General features: G+C 36.3%; 1 protein-coding gene and 1 non-coding gene across 2 annotated transcripts in view; one reads left to right on the top strand and one right to left on the bottom strand.

The window, feature by feature from the left end:
• Positions 1 to 23,882, top strand: part of NYAP2 (neuronal tyrosine-phosphorylated phosphoinositide-3-kinase adaptor 2) — a 282,724-nt gene that overhangs the window by 243,828 nt on the left and 15,014 nt on the right.
• LOC126002252 (U6 spliceosomal RNA) lies at positions 753 to 859 on the bottom strand. Its single transcript, XR_007493009.1, has one exon. It is a non-coding gene; the product is annotated as a U6 spliceosomal RNA (small nuclear RNA).

The following is a 23,882-nucleotide window of genomic DNA, read 5'->3' as shown; positions in this document are numbered from 1 at the left end:
AAAGAAGAGAGGAGTTGTTTTCTAAATTTTTGTGGAACTAATTTACAAAAAGGGGTAGAGATGATGTACTGGATATTGCCCCCCATTTGACCCTGCATCTTCTTCTTCAGGGCTAGAATTAGCCTCTCTTTCTTCTCTAACATTCCTTATCCCATCTAATCCCAATCCTTCTACCATTTTTTTGTGGACCACTCACAATGGTGCTCAGGAGTCACTCCTGGCTCTGCGCTCAGAAGTTCCTTCTGGCTCGGGGACCCTATGTGATGCCCCGGATAGAATCTGCATCTTTCCTGGGTCAACCGCGTGCACGGCAAACACCCCACTGCTGTGCAACTACTCAGACCCCTACCCTATTTCTTACATGCACTCTTATTCAATGGCCAACTCTTAGATGAAGGGAAAACCCTGGTCCTATATCTGATGCTCATCTCTGATATTGTCATCTCTGATGCTCTTACTGTGTGCCAGGCAGAGCATGTCACAGCAGTTGTGCACACATTTAACCAAGGTCTTTGTAGCAGTACACTAGAGGTGTAACAGCAAAGTGGGGTTCCCACGGTCTTCAAGGATTTATCAAGGAAAAATGAGCGTCTTTCATCAGAGCTACTCAAGCTGCAGAGGAAATCAGACTTCTTTCTAAACCCTGTTTTTTCTGGTTAGTACTTGTGTGATCTTCAACCATTTGCTTATCTCTTCCAAACCTCTTGACTTACCTGTAAAATGTAGAGTTTTCCATGTTTCTTTTTTTTTTTTTAAATATGGAACACTTCACGAATTGGCGTGTCATCCTTGCTAGGGGGCCAGGCTAATCTTCTCTGTGTCGTTCCAATGTTGGTATATGTGCTGCCGAAGCGAGCACTCCATGTTTCTTTTTTGAAGATAAATAGCATATGGACATAGAGTCTAGAACTAACTCCACTCACTAGAACAAATATTTATTTTTTCTCTCATGACTTTTCCATCCTCTTTGGCGCCAAGTTGCCTGCTTTCTGGAGTACACTTAGGGTAGTCATTTTGATCTGCGCTATTCCAGAGATAGTGGGCAAGAGATTGGAAATGTTCATTCCATGCTACTGCCCATAGAGAACTAAGTACCAGCATGAGGTGATGATTAAAAAGCAGAGCTATTTTTAGTCATCATATTTCTGATTTTAAACTTTCTGGATAGTGTGTTTCTTATTGGCAATCTCCAGGAAGATTGTGTCTTGCACCCTCTCCTTGGGATACTTGATATGATTATATTCACTAAATCTCTCTCCTCTAAATGGGATATTTTAAATAGGATTTTCAGTTATTTACCATTTAATAGGGAGCCTGTATCTAATTTCTTTTCTTCCCTTCTAAAGCCCCCATGTGTGTTTGAAGCAAAATGAGTAGAATCAATCACAGGTGTCTCTCCAGAAATTCTACCTAAGCCCTAAAATAATTTCATTCTCTTATTTGAGTTAACCAGTGAACAGGGTTAGAGAAATAGCACAGTGGGTAACTCTTGCATGCAGTTCATGCCAGTTCAATTCCCCCAACACTGCTTATAATTTCCTGAGCCAACGTAGGAGTTAGCCCTGAGCACAAAGCCAGGAGTAAGTCCAGAGCATCACCAGGTATGCAACTTCCTACCTCCAAATTGAATGAAAGAAAAGATACATACTAGTTTATCACTATCATTCAGTTTGCCCTTCCATATACAAGAGCTTTTAAATGCCTTGTGTTTGAACCCATGAAAATTTTGTGTTCTGTAATATTGACTTAGCTTTTATATGGCCCTTAGATTGCTTCAATTTGCTTTTGCTTTCCTTTTTATGTTTCCTTTTAAATGCATTTTAATTGTTATATAAACACAGGGAGACCATTCAGGCTTGCCAAGTGAACACAAGCCAAATCCAATCTTAGTATTTGAATATTGGTTGGCACTGTTTAGCATTTCTTAAGCATAGTCAGAGTCAATGTATTTTTGTTTAAGTATCTTTTAGACCTTTTTTTTTTTTTTAAATCTTTTGACCTTATTTTTTCCCTTCCAGCTGTAAGAGTAGTAATTGCAAAATTGCATGAATATGATGTAGTGGAGGTGACGATTTTAAATTCCTTTATTTGATGTTTTTTAAAGTAAGTCATTTAAGTTTTCAATTCATGTCATATATATAAATGATTGAAAATACTGTTAGATATTTTTCAAAATTATGGCAAAACTGTAAGTGAAGCTTTGTTTTAAAATACTACTATTCTCAAGTAGATCTTGTCTGATTTTTCACAGATATTCAAGGGGTGTTAGAATATTACAGACTGGAAATCTGAGAACTAAGTGCCACAGTTATGCGCAGCTACCTATGATTAGACGTAATCTACAACCTAGAAATCTTCTCTGCTAGGCAGAAACTGTTAACATGCAAGCCAGGTTCCAGAAGACGCTTACCTAGCAAGTTTGGTTTAGCAAGCCAGGAAAAGAGAAAAAGAAATTAGGCATATACACAGCGCCACCTTGTGTCAACATCGCAGTTTGCAACTGTCTCTTGAATTTGAAAATTCTAATACAGAGGCGCTGGAGAGAGTACAAAATAGGGCGCTTGCTTGCGAGAACCTAGCCCTAAATTCGATATCCTGCACTACATATAATTCCTATTCTCTAGCACCAGCAGAATGTTCTATAATTGAAATCAAGTCTGAAACACTCTACCTGGCGTGATACGTGAGTACAGAGCCATGAGTGGGCCTTGCACAGAGCAGGTGTGGCCCCCAAACCAAAAATCTATAAAAAGAAAAGAAAGAAGAGAAAAAAAAAGGAAAAAGAAAAGGGAGGGGAGAGGAGAGGTGAAGGGGATTGAAAAAAAGACAAAGCTAAGCAGCTTGGAATAATATATATAAAGGTTATAGAGTATTAGAGAAATTTATCTTGATGAAATTAGGGATCCTTTTCCATGTTTTTCTCGTTCTCATTTAGGTGCTTTTACTTTGAAGTACACATCTCTATGAATAGGTACATTGCCATATATTATCAGTGCCTAAATTCAACCAAAGCTCCCCAGAGATTATTTTATTGTCTGCAAACTGAAGATAAGGGAGAATTTCAGTGTCTGAATAGATTTCTTTGTTTGCCTCTAACATATATGAACCATATCACTTGAAATGTTTGTTAAAAATAATAGTTTCCATAAATGGTGGGCAACTTTACCTTGGAATTATGGGACAGGCGGATTAGGAATATTGATACTAATTGGTTCAGATACACTGTACTTGACTCTGGTTAATACAAAAGTCATGAGATGAATGCTTTTACTCTAGGAGGACAGAAGATCTACAATGTCTCTAGCCCGCTCTGCTGGATAAGCCATTGCTTATAAGGCACTCAAAGATTTAAAACAACCATTGGCAGTCCACACTGAAACAAATAATATTTTCTTTCAAGTTAAAGGCACAGTCAACGAATGAAGTAGATTCGTAAAATGGCTTGTGATCAGAATAGAGTTCAGAAATGTTTCCTGTCACCATCCCAGTATGCGGACGCAGGAGAAGACCTTTTTTTTACAAAAGGGCAAATGACTAGGCCGTTTAGTGTTTGTGAAGAGGTCAAGGGTTACAGAGGTCTGAGAAAACGCTCAGTTTGCTCTAAGTGAATTTTCCTTTTTTCATAGTCATTTATTTCTCTAATCTCCGTTTATGTTCCACTCTTTCATTGACTCTAGATCAAAAACCCCAGAACAAGAGTTCAAGTTTAACCAAGATCTCAACCATAAAGGATGAGAAAGGATCAGGAGAGGAAATCCTTTAAGAATGCAAGTGAAGAAGTGTCATTCTCTTGTTGACCATAGAGCTGTGTTGTTGAAACCAGCCATTCATGTGTGTGAAAGCTGCACACACATAGAAAATCTCAATCACATTTCCTTCTATATTCTGGCAAGTATATAGACACCTACCTAACTCACATGCCCAAATCAACACTTGCTTCTAGAGAACTGGTATAGATTTAACTGGCCCCAACAACAGATAATTCGCTGAGATTTCTCTGACTTCTGAGCTTCCACAGAAAACTTATACATAGACAGTTTGAAGGCTGGATGGTGGTGGTGAGGGAAATCAACCATACTGTCACTTGAAATCCTTTGTTTTCTCAAGTCAGTGCAGCCTTAGAGCTTGTTAATAATCCTTAGTTGTCAGCTACTTTGACAAGAATGATATTTGGAATGCTGCATTTAATGGCTTAGTTCCTGGAAAATGAGGAAGTTATTTGAAGGGCCAAAAGATGTCAGGAGCAATCATACTCACCCCAGTCCATTTTGCATATGAAAGAGCTTTTAAGGGGGTACCAACTGTGCCAAAGTCACTAACTCAAGGTGCCACCCTAAAGAAATGGGCTCTATGCTATCCTTTGCAGGATAAATCTACATAATAAAACCAGGAGTCTTGGGAAATTCGGATGTTGGAAGCACTTAAACAACATTCTCTTTCCCTGGGCCTCATGGAACTTCCCAGTATGTTGATTCCTACATCTAGAAAAAAAGACTTTGTGACTATGAAAGTACATTGTAAAGGAAAATACTTAAATTTTAATGTGTCTCTGAAGCCAATTATTTATTCAGAACATCTGTTTTTTTTTTTTCAACATTTGGTTTAAACACAGGAGTACAAAGCAAGTAAGTGTCTTGCCTCTTAAAATGCTTGCTCTGACCTGTAGCGATGCTAGAAGAGCTCTTCACTTGCATGTAGCTAATCCTCATAGGGTCATCAGAGCACTGACAGGAGGAAACTCTAAATGCAGAGTCAGGAGTTAGCTCTGAGCACTACACATTGTGACCCCTTAAGCTATTAAATTTTGGGTGTATGTATAGGAAAGGAGACAATTTAAAGACAGGAAGGCCTGGGAGTAAAACAGGGGCCAGGTCCAGTGCTGTCTGATACTTCTCTTATATCAGTCTGTGTTTTGCAAGACCCTGAAACTTTTTGAGAAAAATCAATGCTCCTCTTCCTCTAGTATCCCCATAATCAACCTCCACACCGATGAGAGAGAAATCTTCTGTTATTTTTTCATGCAAAATGTGCATCTTTCCTTCCAGATGCTAGACAAATTGCTTTGCTTAGATTCAAGGCCTGTGTGACCTGATCCTGACCTTTAGAGTCCAGCTTCATTCAAGAGCTCCATGTCTGCTCTACTTCTAGAAGAAACACATATTCTCCCTTGTTTTATGCTCACTGTTAAGTGTCCTGCATATGCCTGGAAGATTCTCTTCATATTTCTTGGAAATCTGTGCTCCAGAAAAGCTGTCATTCCTCCATCAATCAGAATTTCCCAAGCATATATTTTGCCTCTATATCCCTCTTGTCCTTTGTGCTTAACATGAATAATATTATTGCATTGAAAGAGAAGACTGAGAGATATTCCAGAAAAATGGAAAATTTTAGTAGCATTATAGCAGAGGTAGACACTCATATTCTTGTCCTTCTGCATTCATGCTTTAAACCAAGGGTCTGTTGATCAAATGCCCACTTCAGAAAAGGAGAGATATGGCCTTGATCATGAAGAATTATTCCAGGGAAATCTGTCTTCTTTTTATACATTTTGTTAACAAAGGGTGGGTGAGCAAGTGTTTCTTTATTGAGTTAATAGAAGATGAGATGGTGAAACAGGGGTGTGGAAATTGATATGCCTATTTTCTGGAGTCTGTTATTCTAGATTATTTGTTCATCTAGGGTATTGGCCAGAGTCTAGAACATCAGATTATAAACCCCAGCCTTGTCACATTGTATAACAATAATTCCTTAGGACCCTATTCCTTATTTGCCCTGCCTTTCCATTTTTGTCCCTCTCAGTGGTACAGTGAAAGTGACAAAAAGGTATGTAGACATCTTTATTTGATTCTTAGATTACTCCCTGCTGTTCCTTTTCTCCTCACATTCTTTTTGAGTTGGAAATACCCCACCCACCCAGGCTTCCTTAGGGACATTCCTCGGTTTAATTAACATAAATACCCTTAACCCTGCTCCTTGGGTGGATTACCTTTATTATATTTATTCTGGCCAATAAAAGTGGCAGGAAAAGCAGCTCAACTAGAAGCTAACTGATTTTCTGAAGAGAATCACTTTTGACTCAAAAATGCAGATTAAAGTTGCTTTCCTGGGGCCGGTGAGGTGGCGCTAGAGGTAAGGTGTCTGCCTTGCAAGCGCTAGCCAAGGAAGGACCGTGGTTCTATCCCCCCGAGTCCCAGATGCCCCTCCCCCAAGCCAGGGGCAATTTCTGAGCGCTTAGCCAGGAGTAACCCCTGAGCATCAAACGGGTGTGGCCCGAAAAACCAAAAAAAAAAAAATTAAAGTTGCTTTCCTTATATTGTGGTCTCACTGAGAATTGAGGTGGATATTTTTCATTTTGTAACTCTTGAGCTGTCCTTGTTGAATAAATAACTTTTTTTTTGCAGAATAGCTCAGCAAAGGAAAAGACATGCACACAGAAGAACAAGAAAAACATAACAAAACCAAACAACTTATTTTTCACTAGTGACGCTTCAAGAAATCAGCCCCCAGAGACTGAGTACCCAGAGTTCAGGTTACATTTATACAGGACATCCCTTGACTGAAAATGGTTTGCATTGGGATCTGGGAGGGGAAAGGACAGTTATATATGAAAAGGTGATCTAGTACACAGCATGCAGGGCGATTTAGTTTACAGATAGAGAATAGCAGGACTAGGGATCAAGCTTCTACTGAGTGACAGAACAAAATGTGGAGCAGGAGCTTACTTCCCCTTGCAAAAATATTATCTGTCTTAGAATGAGTATAATCCTCATAGAGAGAGTACAGGAATGAAGCCTCTTTCACAAATAAATCTAAGGGTGAAAACAAAGATGCATTTTATAATAAAATCATCATAAGAATTTATAGAAGCAGGCTTTTGCGTGCTGAATCTGCATGTACTCACTATATTATTATTTGACTTGATTTATGTTTAGGAGACAAATCTTAGAGGAGACAGAATGGAAACTCAATCATTATTTACACAGGACTAAAATATATTCCAAAGGACAAAAAATTATATTTTTATTATTAATTTTAGGGTCTGGAGAGATAGTACAGGCTTTAGAGTACTTGCTATGCTTGTGGCAAACCCTGATTTGATCCCTGGTAACAATATGATCCCTGAATATTGCAGGAGTGATCCCTGATGACGAAGTTAGGACTACGCCCTGAGCATGACTTAGTATGGCCCAAACACCAAATCACAAGCAAAACCAAAAATTTTATTTTGTTACAAAGCAGTATTGCTGGCAGAAGAAAAAGAAATTTATTATGAAGATCCCTTTGGAAATGATGCAAGAATATATCTCGGCTCCAACATTAGCTGGAATATTAAGCAAATTTAGACTCTTACACCAACACAAGTGTTGATGAAGACCTCCTCCATAAATAACTAAATCTGAAATTTTATTATTTTATTGAACTCAAAACATATCAAGTCAAATATGCTGACAGCAAGCATAGTGTGGATTTATATTCCAATATGGGAGCACTTTTCCTTATTCCACCAAAATAATTCTCTAGCACCAGCAGAATGTTCTATAATTGAAATCAATTCTGAAACACTCTACCTGGAATTAGAAGCATCCCATAGATTCAATCCAACAGCACTACTCTGACTTCTGGTGCCAGTCTTTTGTTGTTGTTGATTTTGTTTTTTATTTTTTGGGGGGCCACACCTAGTGGCACTCAGGGAATAATCCTGGCTCTGCACTCTTGACAGTCTTTGGGGATCATATGAGATGCCGAGAATCAAACCTGGGTCAGTTCCCAGTTGATCTCATGCATAGCAAATGCCCTACCACTGGCCCAAGTGTCAGTCTGAAATCCAGGTGCTTCTAGCCAATAGACAATAAATCAGAGCTTCCCAAGCCTCCTTTCATGAGCTCAGTTAATTGGATTGAGCAACTCACAGATTTGGAGAAACATTTTTTCCTTCCTAGATTACCAACTACTTATAAAAGAAAATATTTTAGAAACAGCTAAGCACAAATGATACAGAAAGCAATGTAGGGATAAAGGAGTCCTAATGGAGCCCATTGTTCCCCAAGCATAATAGCCACTGTCACTTGGTTTCCACATATTCACCAACATGCAAGTTTCTCAGATCCTTGGAACTCAGAGTGTTACTTATTCATTTTTATTTTGGGGTCACACAACTCTTTGCTCAGGAATTTTGGTAGTGCTGCAAAAGCAGAATCATCATGTGTAGTTTTAGAGATCGAAGCCAGGTTAGCTACCTACAAGGCCAGTGCATTATGCCCTGTATTATCTCTCTGAATGGAAGCATCATTCTATAAACCTGAAATATTGATCCTGGTGGATGTTGACCTGAAATCGCCAGGAGGTCAGGAAGGGAGACTCCACACTCTAATCCGCTTGTTGACTCCATTGGCAACCAGTCTCAAATCCCCATTTGATTCTGCACCCTTATTAACACAACATAACATTGATTATTGTCCTACAAGAAGTTGTTAGTTTTGGGGAAATTTTGGGCTAGGAGTAGGAAAAAGATCAAATATTTATTTATATAATTTTCTACCTCTTTATATCCTATTGGGTTCAAATTGTTATAACCTGGATTTTAATGTTCTTTTTATCTAAAATCTTTATTTAAGCACCATGATTACAAGCATGATTGTAGTTGAGTTTTTATTGAAGGTTGCTTTCTCTCATTAAGTCTGTTTGTTTTACTCCAAAATATTTTGTTGGTATTGGTTTAGTTTAGCTTGGTTTAGGTTTGCTTTAGGGTCACACTTTTGAGTTGTTCATGTGTGTGGTAAATATTCTAAGGTGTATATTGCAGGTAGCCAGGGCTTGCACTCAGGACTCATTCCTATTGGGATCTAAGGGACCTTAGGGGGCTGCCAGGAATTATACCCAGGTCACATGTAAGACAAAACAAGTCCCTTACCCATAGTATTATTGCTCCAGAAAGTGATTTATATATTTTTAGGCAAGTGTTCTAAACGCAGAGAATTTGCTTCTTGGGGGATTCCACATTTTTCATCCATTCACAGAATTTGTAAAATTACCCCTTTGGCTATGTTTAAATATGAGGCTTGAAAGTCAATTTAATACGAGTATGAAATACGGTTATGAAAACTCTCAGTGACAAATAATTATATTTGACTGCTGTATATCAAACAGTAAAACTTATTTGGTGTTGCACTATCTTTTAAAAATGAGCTAGGAAAGAATCTTGTCTCACAACCCCTTAGCCAAAAGAACTGAGTGTACATTTGTTAAAGCTGCCAGAAGAGGGCAGCACCTTCGTGGGGAGTACAGAGAGTCCTGGAGAAAAAAACCTTTCAATATGACTCGGAGATGGTAAGGAATGAAAGAGAGACAGTGGTTCCAAGGTGATTGTTTTGAATAGAACCATCTTGTCTTTTTTCCTCTTCATCTGTCCATCACCTTTCTTCCATCTCCTTCAAAAAGCAGCATTTTGGACTATGCGTACCCCTTACAACTGATTTGTTAGCATTACATGCTTCAGTTCTACGTCTTGTGGAGTCCAGGCACAACCTTATAGGTCTGAGAGATGGTTTGGCCAAATCACCTGCTTCATAGCAAGAAATTAATTAATATTTGAAACATAAACCTGGCATGAACATGATGATGGGTTCAAATCATGACATCACATTACCTCTGGAGCACTGTTGTGCTATTCAATGACACAATTCAACACAAATCACTGACCTCACACAAAATAAGCTACTCTCTTGTGACCTCCCATTCTCTTATAAAACTAACCCAATACTAATAACTAGAAAATAAAATTGTCATTGATTACCAATAGCTTTCATTAGCTTCAGCACTTCAGAATTTGCAAATTGCTTTTAAGTGTGTACCCCTAAATGCGTATCATTTGCTAAGTCTTGGGTATTTTGATAGTCAGTGGTTGACACAGACAGCTAAGTTCAAAGACACATGCATAACAAGCAGTTTATATTGACAATAAATATTCACACTTGCAATCAGTACGATAAAAAAAGGAAGGAAAGTGTAGGCAGAGAACTTAGCTGCAAATATTTCGGGATGTGACTATAGGTGGCCAATGCTAATTTTATCAAAAAGAGGTTGAAATTTCCCTAATGTTTAAAAAAAATAGGTATAAGGCCATTATGGACAGATGTAAGAAGAATAAATTCTGGAATCATTCCTACCATGCAAGGGAGAAATGCAGCCATTGAACATTTTACAGTAGTCATAAGCACTGCTGAAGTGGGGAAATGGTCAGAACTATTCTAAGGGGTAAATAGTGAGTGGTTAGGTTCTTTGACAATCAAGTATTCAATGTATGTTCTATGAGTTTATAAATAGAGGAAGTGACTCGGATAAAATAATAAGCAGGCATTTGTTTCAGGGCATTTCTTTAACATTTTAAATGAATTACCTGCACTCTTCTGATTCAATCCTCAGAAGAAAATAGAAGACTGAGAGATCTGCAGATGATAGCATTTTCCCTGAATAATTAAATTACAAAAATAGAATGCAGTGACTTGAGAAAATATTTTATTGGATTTTATTTTACCAATAAAATCCACACACTCGTGTACATTTTAACAATTCAATATTATAATTTATTTAAAGCTCACTTTTAATTCTCTAAAATTACCCCAATACCAAACCCACACACCTCGGGTCACCCTAATCTAGGATCTGATTCAGGAACATATGTTACATTTAGTGCTGAGTGTTTTTACTTTTGAATTTATGTCATCACGAATATTGCCCAGACACATTTTTTCCAAGATTTTTGATATAGTCCAGTTTGAAAGAGTTTTTTATTTTCTTTAAAAATACTTCTCCACTTTGGTTCATCTGCTCCAATATAATTCAAAGAGACTCAATTGACCTATGATATCAGATTGTTCTGGTATAGGAATGGGATTCTGGATCACTGTGTAAAGGATGATTGTCAGATTTTCAGAACTGTGGTCAAGGAAAGGTGTCACAATACCTAAACACCCTGGAATACTTGACATATTATGTTTCTTGCATTATTTTAATTAAGGAAGAAAACCTAAATTTGCCATTTTGAGGATTAAATTTAGAGCCACAGACATGTAAGACAAGTATTATATTGTTAAAAATATCTAACTCAACCCCCCAATCTAATTTCAGGAATAATTACAGAAATAATGCAGATTATTATATATTAAATATAACTACAGGGGCCAGAATGATAGCACAGAGGCAGGGCATTTGTTTTGAATGTGACCAACTGGGATGGACCTGAGTTTGGCCCCCTGCATCCTATATGTTCTCTCAAGCCTGCCAGGAGCTATTTCTGAGCTCAGAGCCAGTAATGACTCCTGAGTGCTGGGTGTGTCCCCAAAACAAAAACAAACAAACAAAAAAAAAACAAATCTAATTACAGAAATGATGCAGAGGTTAAGATGCTTGCCTTGCAATGCAAATGACTAGTTGGACCTCTGGCATTACATATGATTCCTTGAGCACCATTAGGAGTAAGAACTGAACTAGCTAAGTGTGGCTAAAAACAAAAGCACACGCATAAGAAAAACTAAGTATATTTGACCAGTTTTAAATAGTTTGATTCAATACTTTTCTCTTGTGATTTTTACAACAAATCTGCAAACTTAAAATCATCGTTCTGATGCATAAACGAAATATCAAAAGCTGAAGAAAAGTGCCAAGTCATGCAATTAGTGATGACTGCACTGGGACTTGAACCCTCTCTTCTGTTGGCACCAAAACCACACCACAGCACTGAGTTATTTCCTATAGTGTCAGTTCTGTCTCTTGGGTACATCAGGGAAATACAACTCCTCATTGACTATACAGTTAATCACCGCTAGGGGGGGAGAGAGGACTTTTAGAGTTAATGTGATTGCTGTGATTTAGAATGGAAATCCTTGGACTGTGATCAAGTTCCATTCTGGCTAATTTGAATATGAAAATGCGAGTCACAGTTCTCCAGCTTTATGTGTTTGCTAATTTTTGAATGAAATTTATTGAGTATGCATCTACTGAAGAAATTATGAATTAAAGCAAATACTAGTATGTGCCGGCCAGCAGCTTTAGTTTATTTGTGGTCGTGGAAAGGGTCTGCACCTGAAAAGGAAAATGGGTAGGAAAAAGGGGACCACCAAGGATTCTGATTCTGATTATTTTGATTTATTTTTGAAATGCCATGACTTATATAGTTTTTACACAAAGGGAGGAGGAGACAATGCAAACATTTGTCAAGCATACATTTGTCATCATTCAGTTCAAAAGGTTTGGCATGTGCCTATTAATTTAATACAAGTTTCCTGAGGAATATCCTATTATCACACCAAATGCTCTATCTATAGGTCTGAGTTTCCTGAGCCAGAAGAGTGTGACCTTATGGTTCTTTTGATCTGCGTCAACTCATGGCCAGTTGGCACGTATACAATGTATAGCTCAATTAAAGGACAGGCCTATTAGAAAATGGCAGTTTGCTACAAGATGGCCGTGCTTATGCCAAGACTGTGAGGGAGAATCTGGCTCCCTACACTAGTACCAACCAGTATGACAAAAATGCTTACGTGGTCCAAATTTAATTTACACTCTTTGGGGTTCACCCCCAGTTATGCTCAGGATCAACCCTGGTTGTGCTGAGAGACTACATACAGGTCCAGGGATTGAATTCAAGTCAGCCTCATATGAGGAGAGTGCCTTATTTTCTGTACTTTTCCTCTGGCATCTCATATTCAATCTGTAGTATGGTTTGGGGCTAAAAGAGGGGATTTTTCTTCAACATATAGTACATGTACATATAAAAATGGATGTTATTATTCATTTATATAAATAATTTTTTCTTTGTTTGATTTCTAGGCCACAAAAATTGTTTTTTTCCCACAACACTCCAAGTTAACTCCTGACTCTGCACTCAGGATTTACTCTTGGTGGTTCTCAGAAGATTATATGGAATTCTGGCAATAGAATTCAGGTCATCTATGTGAAAGACAAGCACCCTACCCACCGTATTATTGCTACAGTTCCCTGAATGGGCATTTTATTTTTGAGAGAAAATATCAGAATATATCATGGAATAACAAATTTAGCATTTATCATACTTGTTTTAAAATTAAAGCCCCCTCCCCACAGTATAACTATCCATATTGCATCTTTATACAAGTAAGACACAAAAATGTTTAAGAAACTCTTTGAAAGTTTACAGTTACAAAAAATATGGGCAAAGCTAACCTTTCTACTGATTGAATTATAAAAATAAAGATTACCTGGTTATACAACTAGAATCCTACATAACCCAAGGTAAAAGCAATAATGATAGAAATAATCAACAACAATAATACAAATTAAAGCAATACTTAAAAATAATATTTTGTGAAACTTAAATAGATCAAGAAACATGATTACATTATTTTGACCTTATTAAAACAGATCTAGAATGTGCTTCACTTTGTTCTATGACATAAAAAAGACTGAGAGACTGGAGTAGTAGCATAGCTTTCCATGCAACTAACCCAGGTTCAATTCCTGACATCCTAAGTCATCCCCTGAGCTTCACCAGGATTGATACATAAGTATAGCACCAAGAATCAGTCCTGACTACCACCAAGCATGGCCCCAAACAAAAGGTGATTGAGAAGTCAGAAAGTAAGTAATAGAAACATTTTTAATGTTATTAAGATTTAATATTAAAGACTGGAGCTATTGGAATTAGGCATTGACTTCCTTTGCATCCCAATAATTCTGTATTGATCCCCTAGTATATTATAACTACTGAGCACCAGATGTAGTCCCATTCTTCACCCTTCCAAAAATGATGTGTGTTAAATAAAGAAAAGGAGTCTTTCAGTTAAATAATAGTTAAAACAATAGCATTATACTAGTCTTCAAAAAAATTAACAAAGAAAAGAAAAGAAAAATGTCATTTAAAGTTTTGGATCTAGGGCTTGAGAAGTGGCACAAGTGGCAGGGTGTTTGCCTTGCAAGCAGCTGATCTAGGATGGACCATGGTTAGATCCCCTGGCATCCTAAATGGTCCTCCAAGCAAGGAGCGATTTCTGAGCACATAGCCAGGACTAACCCCTGAACATCACTGGGTGTGACCGCCCCCCCCAAAAAACTTTTTTTTTTGGTTCTAGGCAGGAGCAAGAGTACAGTGCATAATGTTTTGTCAAGGTTCTTTCCCTGGTCCCCAGAACCCCAACGTGAAAAATTCCTGAGTGCAGATCCAGAAGTCACTTCTGAGCACCATGAGGAATGCTGCCCCCCCAAAAAAAATTTTTGATTCTCATAGTTGAATAATGTACAAAGGTTAATATGTTTGATTAATAGATGTTATTATTTAAAACTCTCTTGTTACTATTAGTTGAAAGTGTACGATGGATGTTACATTATAGAGACTGAGGGGCTCAGAATACCAACCATGATACGTGTGGAGAGCACAGTGTGGGAACTGATGTCTAGAGGCCTTTGACCAAATCCCATCTCATACTTCTGCATGGTTCCTGGTTCCTTCTCCATAAAACTTCGGATGTATTCAAACATCCATGAATAAGGTAAAAGAGAGAGACCATTATTTTCTCATCTGAATCGAAGTGGCAGATTTATCTAGAGTTAGTTTTCAAGTTCAGTTTATCTATTGTTCCTTTTTAAGAAAAGTAGTGTAAATCATAATGACCCTTGGAATCCTCCTTTTAAGGTAAATGAAGAGAAAACAACTCCATTCCAGCACACACACCCACACATTATTTCACCCTAGGACACCACTGTCACCTGGGATCTTTCCAGAGTTTTCCTGTACTACACACTTTGAGAAACAGGGCTCTAGAGAAATGGGTGCATGCTGCTCAAGAAAAGATCTTAATGTGACTAGAGAGCAATATGACTGGAGATTTTTTTACTGTAAAAATGATGAAGTCTTCCTTTGCAGACCTTTTAAAAGAAACCAGGTTACTCAATTGGTCAGACAGTACTGGCATGACTCTGTCTGAAAGCAAGGAAAATATCTCTAGAGAAATCTTAAGACTTCCATAAATACCTTCCTATAAAAGCATTTTAAAAAGACTCTTCTAAAATGTCTCCATTTCACTTTGCATGACCTTGTATTTCCACATAGGGGTGCTATTGACTTAGTTTATATCTTCCCTTAGAAAACAAGCTTCCGAATTTCCCTTACAAATCCTATGATAGCCCTTGGACAATTTGATTAGAAATGGAAGAATTTAGAATACAAATCTACTTCTCTAAAGTTTAAATGGCTAGTTATAACCTTTTCTTAAGGATAAATAAGCACCATTCTTAGATTACTACTATGAATCCATACAAATGACACAATTTTTAGGCAGCTATAATCCATGAGTCAAAATAATAGCAAATACTATGGTCAGGTAGCTGTTCTGCTTGATTCCTAGCCTTTCTAGAAGTCATTGTCTGATGAGCAATTTAGACAGGACAATAATAAAATAATAACATTTAGCAGGGACCACAGTGCTATTATAGCAAGTAGGGAGTTTGCCTTGCACACTACCAACCTAGGTTTGATCCCCAGCATCCCATATAGCCCTCTAAGCCTGCCAGGAGTAATTTTTTAAACCTGAAACATAGTAACCCCTGCACACTGCCAGGTGTGACCCGGGAGAAAAAAAAGAATAATTAGTAATATCTGTCTTCATTTCCACTGCTCTTTGTTTCCCTTTTTATCTTGACCATGATTACAAAACAGGGGCAGGATTGAATCTCTCCAATGAATTATATGCAAGCAGGGGAATTTTGTTCATGACTGAAGGAGTCAGACAAAACATAAAGAGCATAGGTCCTAATTTCTCTCTTTCTCTGGAATTCAGGATCTTACTACTAACTCAGACTCTGCTCTGAGAAGTCCCCAGGAAAAAATGGAAATTAAATGCTTCCCTTCTTCCCATACAAGATTTACACAAGGTGAAAGCCATCTTAGAAGAGAAGTGTCACTTAACAAGCATTCAGAGCTTTGGATACATGAGATTGTGGTGTATAGTTTCAGGGACTTAAAAAAGCATTCTGTCAAGATGTGTTTTTTGATATTGGCAAATGAAATAGGTTGTGAAGTTCATATAAAAAGAGCCTGAGAGGAATCAGTAATCCTGAAATAAGAGTTTATCTCTCTTAACATCTTTGGTGAGTAACCGAGAGAGTTAGTGCATTTGGAAAAACTGATAAGTCATATACATGTCCTTATTTATCCCTTGGTGTTGGTGCTGCAGATTGCCTAGATATCTACACAGATCTAGGGTGATAGATGCTGGAGGTTCTGGAGTGAATCTAGGAGTGGCTCACGAAGTGAGGAGGACCCAAGGAGCAGGTTGGAAGGCTACCCTTTGCCTAGAAGCACCATCCTATGGCTGTGACCCCTGACCCCTAGTTACTCTGCTGCTCTCTCTTTCTTTGCTATTTGAGACCAGGAAGCCCCTAACATTTGCTACTAGGTAACTGAGACGCAGACCATATGTTGCCTGACATATCTTAAATGTGATCCTATGGCAGGTTCTCCCGGGAACAATCTGTTGAGAGAGAGCCGGAGGTTTCATTTAGTCCCATTGGGAATGTCTGAGGATTTGTTGATATTTGCTAAGGGCCAAGGGGTTACCAGCACCCAAGAAACATGAACAAGGGTTTAATCTGAAAGTTTTATTTATATTTGCACACTGATTTTTGAGTAGATAATATAAAATCAAATTGAGGGGGGAAAACCATTATGTGAACAGAATGGATAATGGTGTTCATATCTATAGGAAAATGAATTATTATCCACGAATAGCTTCTCTAATCACTTGACTTGATATGTTTCTTTCACGTTTTTCACACAACACATTGGTGAGTTTCCATGAGGCATTCTTTATTTCTGATAAAAGTGTTTCAATTACTTTTCTCAAAATTTAGCACGGAAAAGAGGTCCCAATATTGAAGGTCACGTCATTTGAAATGTTTTATAAAATTCCAAAGAAATAAAAAAATATTTTCATTAAAGTATAACATGCTATTAGAGAGTTAAATCAGGACCACTTATTTTTTCTTCTCTGAAAGCTATATGATTCTGAGTTTTATAATAAGGGTTTAAGATATAAGCTTGGAGGGTTATATCAATTCCAACTAGAGGTGGTAACTTATGAAATACATTGCTCGTGATCACGGTTTGGGATGCAAATGTGCAGATAGGAAGATTCTCTGGGTTTAATCCAAGCTCAATTATCCCCTTGCTGAGTTCTATGGACAAATTATTTAACCTCTCTAACTAAGGTACCTTATCTGAAAAATGGTAGTAATTAAGATGAGCTGTAATTATAGTCCTAAAGAGTATTGGATAGTGGCAATTTATGATAAAATAAATTTGAGACATCATTGGTTTTGTTATCATTACTCAATCTTCAAAGGACAAGGGGAAATCATTTTATTCCTATCCCAGCTAGAGAAAAAATTAAATATATTATAGGAGAAACTTGGCAAGTTGTATTATGGGAAAAAATGTAGCTTAACAAGTATGGACACTTTTACAATTGTTTTTGGAAGAATGTCCTCATTTTTGAGGAATGCTTTAAAAGCAATTATTTTATTCCAGAGAGAAAAGGGTAAAATAAAACATTAATAATATTACATAGTTTAAGTTTGTGGCATTAAATAAGATTAACAATTGAGAGATTTTGAATTATTCATAATAAATATGATACCAAGAGTGTGTGTCTTGGTATTTTTTAACACTTTTTGTCTATTATTTCATTAAGGTATTTGATAATTATATAAGTTAAATAATTTTCCTTACCATATAACATCTTAACAAATTAAAACTATAAGTATCAAAGACACTTGGTAATATAATTTTATTTTCAGAGTAGGTTTCCAATGGTTATAATTTCTTGTACAAATGCATTTTGTTTTGTTTTGTTTGTTTGTTTGTTTTTTGGGTCACATCGGCAGTGTTCAGAGGTTACTCCTGGCTCCACACTCAGGAAATCACTCCTGGCAGGCTTTGGGGACTATATGGGATTCACACCAATGACCTTCTGCATGAAAGGCAAACACCTTACCTCCATGCTATCTCTCCGGCCCCCACAAATGCATTTTCTTACTGACTTTTTTTTTCCCTCGGCATGAATGCTTTGTTCTGCAATAAAATGGTAGATTGTAAAATCAGTCAATTATATTTTAAGTCATTCTGCCCTTCAACCTCAGTATCAAAATTTGTTTTTTTTTAACTATAATGTAGAATATTCACAACTTTTGTAGTAAATTATGTAGTCTCAATGGACTGGCCTCTACAATGTAACTTATTATTAAACATTGAGAGTTTAATTGAGAGCTTACCTCTGCATCAAGATCTCAACTTGGCATTTTCCAGATATGGGAGTGTTTCATAGTTTTAACCCACCTCTCAAAGAATCTTTGGATTCATCAATATAACTACTCATAAGTTTAAGAGTAGAGTGTGATTCTAGAAATTTTTTTATTTTGCCAAAGAGTAGTCATTTATTTACAAAGTAATTTGTCCTACTATAAATTATTCTACCCTGCATTCTTCTTTTTTTTTTTTTTTTTTGAGCGGGGGAGGCCACACCCAGTGGCGCTCAGAGGTTACTCCTGGCTATCTGCTCAGAAATAGCTCCTGGCAGGCAAGGGGGACCATAGGGACTCCGGGATCTATCTCTCCAGCCCCTACCCTGTATTATTCTATTGGAAGTAATATGCTTTAAAAAATAGTTTTAATTTTTTTCAAGTTTGGTTTATTTTATTCAAGGAATTTCATGATGAATGTTAACCTTCCAATGATAAAGATAGTTTCTTGTATTTGCCTACCTATATCTGGTCATTATCTAATTCATTGACCTCATATAATCAAATTTTAATAGAGTCTAAGTATACCTGTTGCATGAAGTAAAAGTTTAGGTAGTTTATAACTTTTTTAATGTCTCCTCAATGTTATTTTATTCACTAAAATCTGGAAATGGACTATTGGCTATTCAAATTATAGGGTTTATTTTGTATACATAATTGATAATTACACATATAAATCAAATATATGTAGGCTATATTATTACTTCTACTTTCTGTTTTTCCATAATTCGATGTGTATTCTTCCAAAGAAATGTTTTGAAACACAAAATATATATTATCAGAAAATGTAATTTTAAGACTTTCTGCTCTAGAAACAGGTATAACCATGTAGCTACATAAAACAAATAAATGAATACAAAGTCTGTAGCAATATACATATAACAATGCACTTTCTCACATTTATGTTAAGTTTTTGGTGGGGGGGGCCACACCAGGTGATGCTCAGGGATTACTCCAAGTTCTGCTCTCAAAAATCACTCCTGGCAGGCTCGGGGCCATATGGGATACTAGAATTCAAACGCAGGTGGGTGGCCTTCAAGGCAAATGCCCTACCCATATTGCTATGGCTTGTTCTGAATTTTCCATTGCATATTAGATATGTAATGGCTGTTCCTCAAAAGTGGAGTATTTTTCTTTAAAATATGTTTCTTAGACTCAAAAATATAGCATTGTTGTTTCTGGTGGATGGCTATTTCTGATTGGTGGCTAGATCTCGAGTCCTGACTTGTTCTCCTGTTATTTCAAGAATGTCTGAGTCTTTTGGAAGAATCTACTATCACAGAATATTGAATCACTTGTGAAGTATGGAAGCAAGCCTCACATAAGCAATATTCTTTAATCAACTCTTCAGAGAGAGATGCGCAGTCAGAATTCAGATTCAATACTCTTTATAACTGCAAGGGATTATCTCTTTAAAAATGGTTTCTATGTTCAGCTAGCTGTACAACGCAAGAACACAAGCAGAAGGCATGCTATCAGGCATGTTTAAATCTTAGGAACTGCTTATAGGTTACTTATTTCAGAGGAAATTAGGGGAATTTCATACATTCCAGTGTAAGACCTGGCTATTCTCTTCCCAGGAGGTATTTCTTTGGGCAATTAATTGAACACTACTAAGCTTCAATTACTTAATCTGTGAATTAGTTAAAAAAGAAAGAAAATAATCAACTGTGGTTACAATTTTCCCAGGAGCAGTAATGATAGCTGCAACAAACCAAGCACTTTATAGTTTGATTGCAAACATACAACTCTCCAAAGAGTGTTATATGTGTTGTATGACTTAAGGTAGGAAAGGGCAGAGAAAGGTTTCTTCAACTTAGAAAAGATTCTAGCTTCCCCATTTATTTGCTTAGTAATTTTGAGTTCATTTCTTATTGCTTTTAAATAGATAATTATATAATTAATATATAATATAATAATTAAATAGAAAATTATATAATTAATATATAATATAATAGATATATTATATCAACTTTATCACGCTCCTAAATTAATACATCAGCATGTATAAAGCATTTGGAAGAGCATGTGCATTGAACATACATATTGTGCCAGGCATATATACTGTGAAAAATATATATACTCTTTCAAATGCTTTCTACATGACCATCTATGCTTTAGAGAAACAACCCACTGTACTCTTCATTTGATGGCACATGAATAAAGACAAAATAATCCTGTCTTAGCAGGTATTGCCTGGCACATGAACAATCGCTTTTCAGGATCAACTTACAAAATTAGTTGTTACTCATATCTCTAGATAAAAGATTATCCTCTGTAAGTTTAAAAAGTTTATTCCAAGAAAAATACAAAATAAAGGTGATATATGATTTCTTATTCCCTTGTAAAGCTATATAACTATTATTAGATCCTTAATGGGTAACATGAATTTTACACAAAGTGCATTTTTTGATTATCACGTTGCTATGTGGTAAATGAGCTATGTTTATGTTGGCAAGTGTGGAGAGGCATAAGAAAAATAGTTTAAATGGGATACAATAGATAGAATAGTAGGATCTTTTGCCTGCCTTAATTCATATACAGATTACAACAAAATGGTCACATCTCTCAGACTCACAGTAGGCTTACTCTATATCATATCTTTCTTACCTAAATTTTATATGAATGACTTGTAGATTTGAATTTTGAAATATAGGCTGGAGAGATAACATGGAGGTAAGGCGTTTGCCTTTCAGGCAGAAGGTCATTGGTTCGAATCCAGACATCCCATATGGTCCCCCGAGACTGCCAGGACTGATTTCTGAGTGTGAAGCCAAGAATAACCCCTGAGTGTTGCTGGGTGTGACCCCCCCAAAAAAAAAAGAATTTTGAAATAAAGTAGGGAGAGAAAGTTAGACAATGTAGAATTTATAAAAATATGGGTACAATAATTTGTATCTGCAAATTACTTATTCAGCCTTCTGGTAAATGAGACCAATACAGCATGTCAAAATGGATGTCTTCCTAGATGGGTGAGGAAGTACAGCAGATGGGTTCCTTGCCTTCTTGGAGGCTCATCTGAGTTCTATCTTTGCTACTATAGTTTCCTGAGTAATGCCACCAGCAATCCATAACACAGAGCCAGAAGTAAGTACTAACAGTCAGGTGTGAAACCACCCCCCCCCCCAATTGACACTTCTTATTTTCAAAATAGTATGCAAATCACATATCATATGTTCAGATGGATGTTTCATTGTTTTGATTGAAAGAAATATCTTTTAATTTAAGCTAGAATTCCAAATCAAGACAACCTAAATTTCTTTTAAAAGAATTATAGTTATAAGCAATGATATGAAAACAACATATGTGACTCTAAAGTTCATAAATTATCTCACAACTTAGTAAGGTAAGTTATGTAAACATAAAACTACGGAAAGTAGGGACACTGACATTTCTAGGTAAAAGGTATGATAAAAACAGTCTTCTCTACACAAAAGTCATATTCTTCCCTCTCCTGCTTGTCTTGTTATTTTTTCCAGTATCATCCCTCTGCTGAATCTCTCTCCTCTCTCTGAAATACCCAACCAAATAAATGGAAAATGCTCTGCTTTACTAACTTGGGTAGCATAATATGGAGAAAGTAAAGGGACAAGCTTGAAATATTTTTCCAGTGATTTCAATTTTCACTTTAGTGATTTCAGTTTTCACTCTGACACCAATAGAATACTAATTTTCCATTGGGTATAAAGGAAAATGATGATTCACTTAAAGAAAGTACTCAGGCTGAGAGAGAACAGAACAATTTTTTAGGTAGTAACTCAATCACCCACAGCATGAAGGATTGGTATGTGTACCATTATTCTAGAAGTTTTTTAGAGTAAGAGAATGCTACCAAGATTAAGGCATTTGCCTTGCATGTGACTATCCAGGTTTGATTTCCCGCCATAACCTATGCTCCTAGAAGCATCGTCAGGAGGAACTCCTGAGTACAAAGCCAGGAACACAGCCAGTGTGGTCTGAATTTCAAAACAAACAAATAATAGAGGCTTTGTAAACATTGCTTTGGAAATAATTTTTAAATCTAGCTAGTGTTTTCAATAATTATAACACCATCTTTTAATTACCATTTAATAAAACGATCTTTACAAATGGTGTCAAATAACCTTCCTGAGAAATAAATTGACAGTAAATAAGTTTTTTATAATGAAAATTATAAGTCATAATTGCTGTTTTGAAACTTGTATTAAATTCATTGTTTCAGGGAGGGACTTGTGTTTAGCAATGTTACTGTAAACTGGCAGATCATGGCTTACAGGTAACTTATTACTCAGAAAATTCTGAGTTTATTATGCAAGGTTTTTTTCTCTCTGTTTTTTTTATTCATTTTTTCGTGAAGACTTGGGTGACTGATAAAAAGGAAAATGGCCAAAGTCCAAACATCATACAAGAGCAAAGAGTTTAGAGTCCACATTACAAGATTCATTTAATTAATTTATTTATTCATTTAATTATTTGTACTGTTAATGCAGATTTTTTGCATTTGGATTGAAAGAGAAAGCATTTGGGGCAAATGGCAGAAACTTTGCCTCACAGGATTAAAGTCATCTTTTATTAAAAGATGATACAGTTAGACAGATCCAGATTCAGAGCTTGAAGCTATATAGGAGATATAGGAGATGAGGGCTTTCTCAATTTGATAGCATGAACAGTACAGAAAATATTTGCTACCTTATGGAGAGTGAAGTAAATGATCACTAACACTTTGTCTTCATGTTGAATTACAATGGGAAACTGTTGGACCTGGAAAGAGCATATTTAAGCTCTAATTTTCCAAGAGACACCATCTTTTAGTTGCCCTTGCCTTATCTCTGTTCTTTCCAGTTTTTCTCTAGATCTCATTCTCATAACATAAGATCAATTGGGTCAGTTTTTTTCTTCCTTTCTCTTTTTTTTCCCCATTGGCTTATAATTTCATAGTATTAGTACATTTTATAAAATGCACTTATGAGACTACTATCATCTTCCATTTCACTTTGTTTCTTGACATCTCTTTTATCCAGAGGCTCAGATATGTGAAGAGACTGGCCCAGAGCAAATCTTGCTTCAGAACTGAATGATTCTATGACCTGAAATATATTATGAGTTTAGTACATTTCTCTTTCTTAACTGAGTTGTGCTTATATTGTGCAGTACTCTAGGGGATAAAAATATTTAACATGCAATTACATAGCTTTATTCAAAGTTATAGAATACAAAATGATAATTAGCCTCTCTAGTTATCATATCTTCCTTCAAGAAGAACATAATTTGCTTATGTATGCACCTCCTTCTCTTTTACTAGATAAAACAAAAATATTTAATGATATTTGACTGTCCCTAATTTATGTGTTCCAGTTTTTATGTACTATTAAAGGCAATATTTTACAATGAAATTAAACTGCAGGCAAATAAAAGCAATTAATAATATATTTATTAAAAATCAATTTATTTCTTATAGCTTAATTTTGTATTCTAATAGTTTGTGTCTCAAAAGAATATCTCTTGAAGGCATCCAATTTATAAAATTCTTGCTCATTTAAAAATACACATTAATTTTAAGTCTGCCCAGAGGTCTT

This window comes from Suncus etruscus, chromosome 2 (assembly GCF_024139225.1).
Source record: "Suncus etruscus isolate mSunEtr1 chromosome 2, mSunEtr1.pri.cur, whole genome shotgun sequence".
Classification (NCBI taxonomy): Eukaryota; Metazoa; Chordata; class Mammalia; order Eulipotyphla; family Soricidae; genus Suncus; species Suncus etruscus.
Note: the sequence above shows the minus strand (reverse complement) of the source record. Positions and strands in the feature narration are given on the sequence as shown.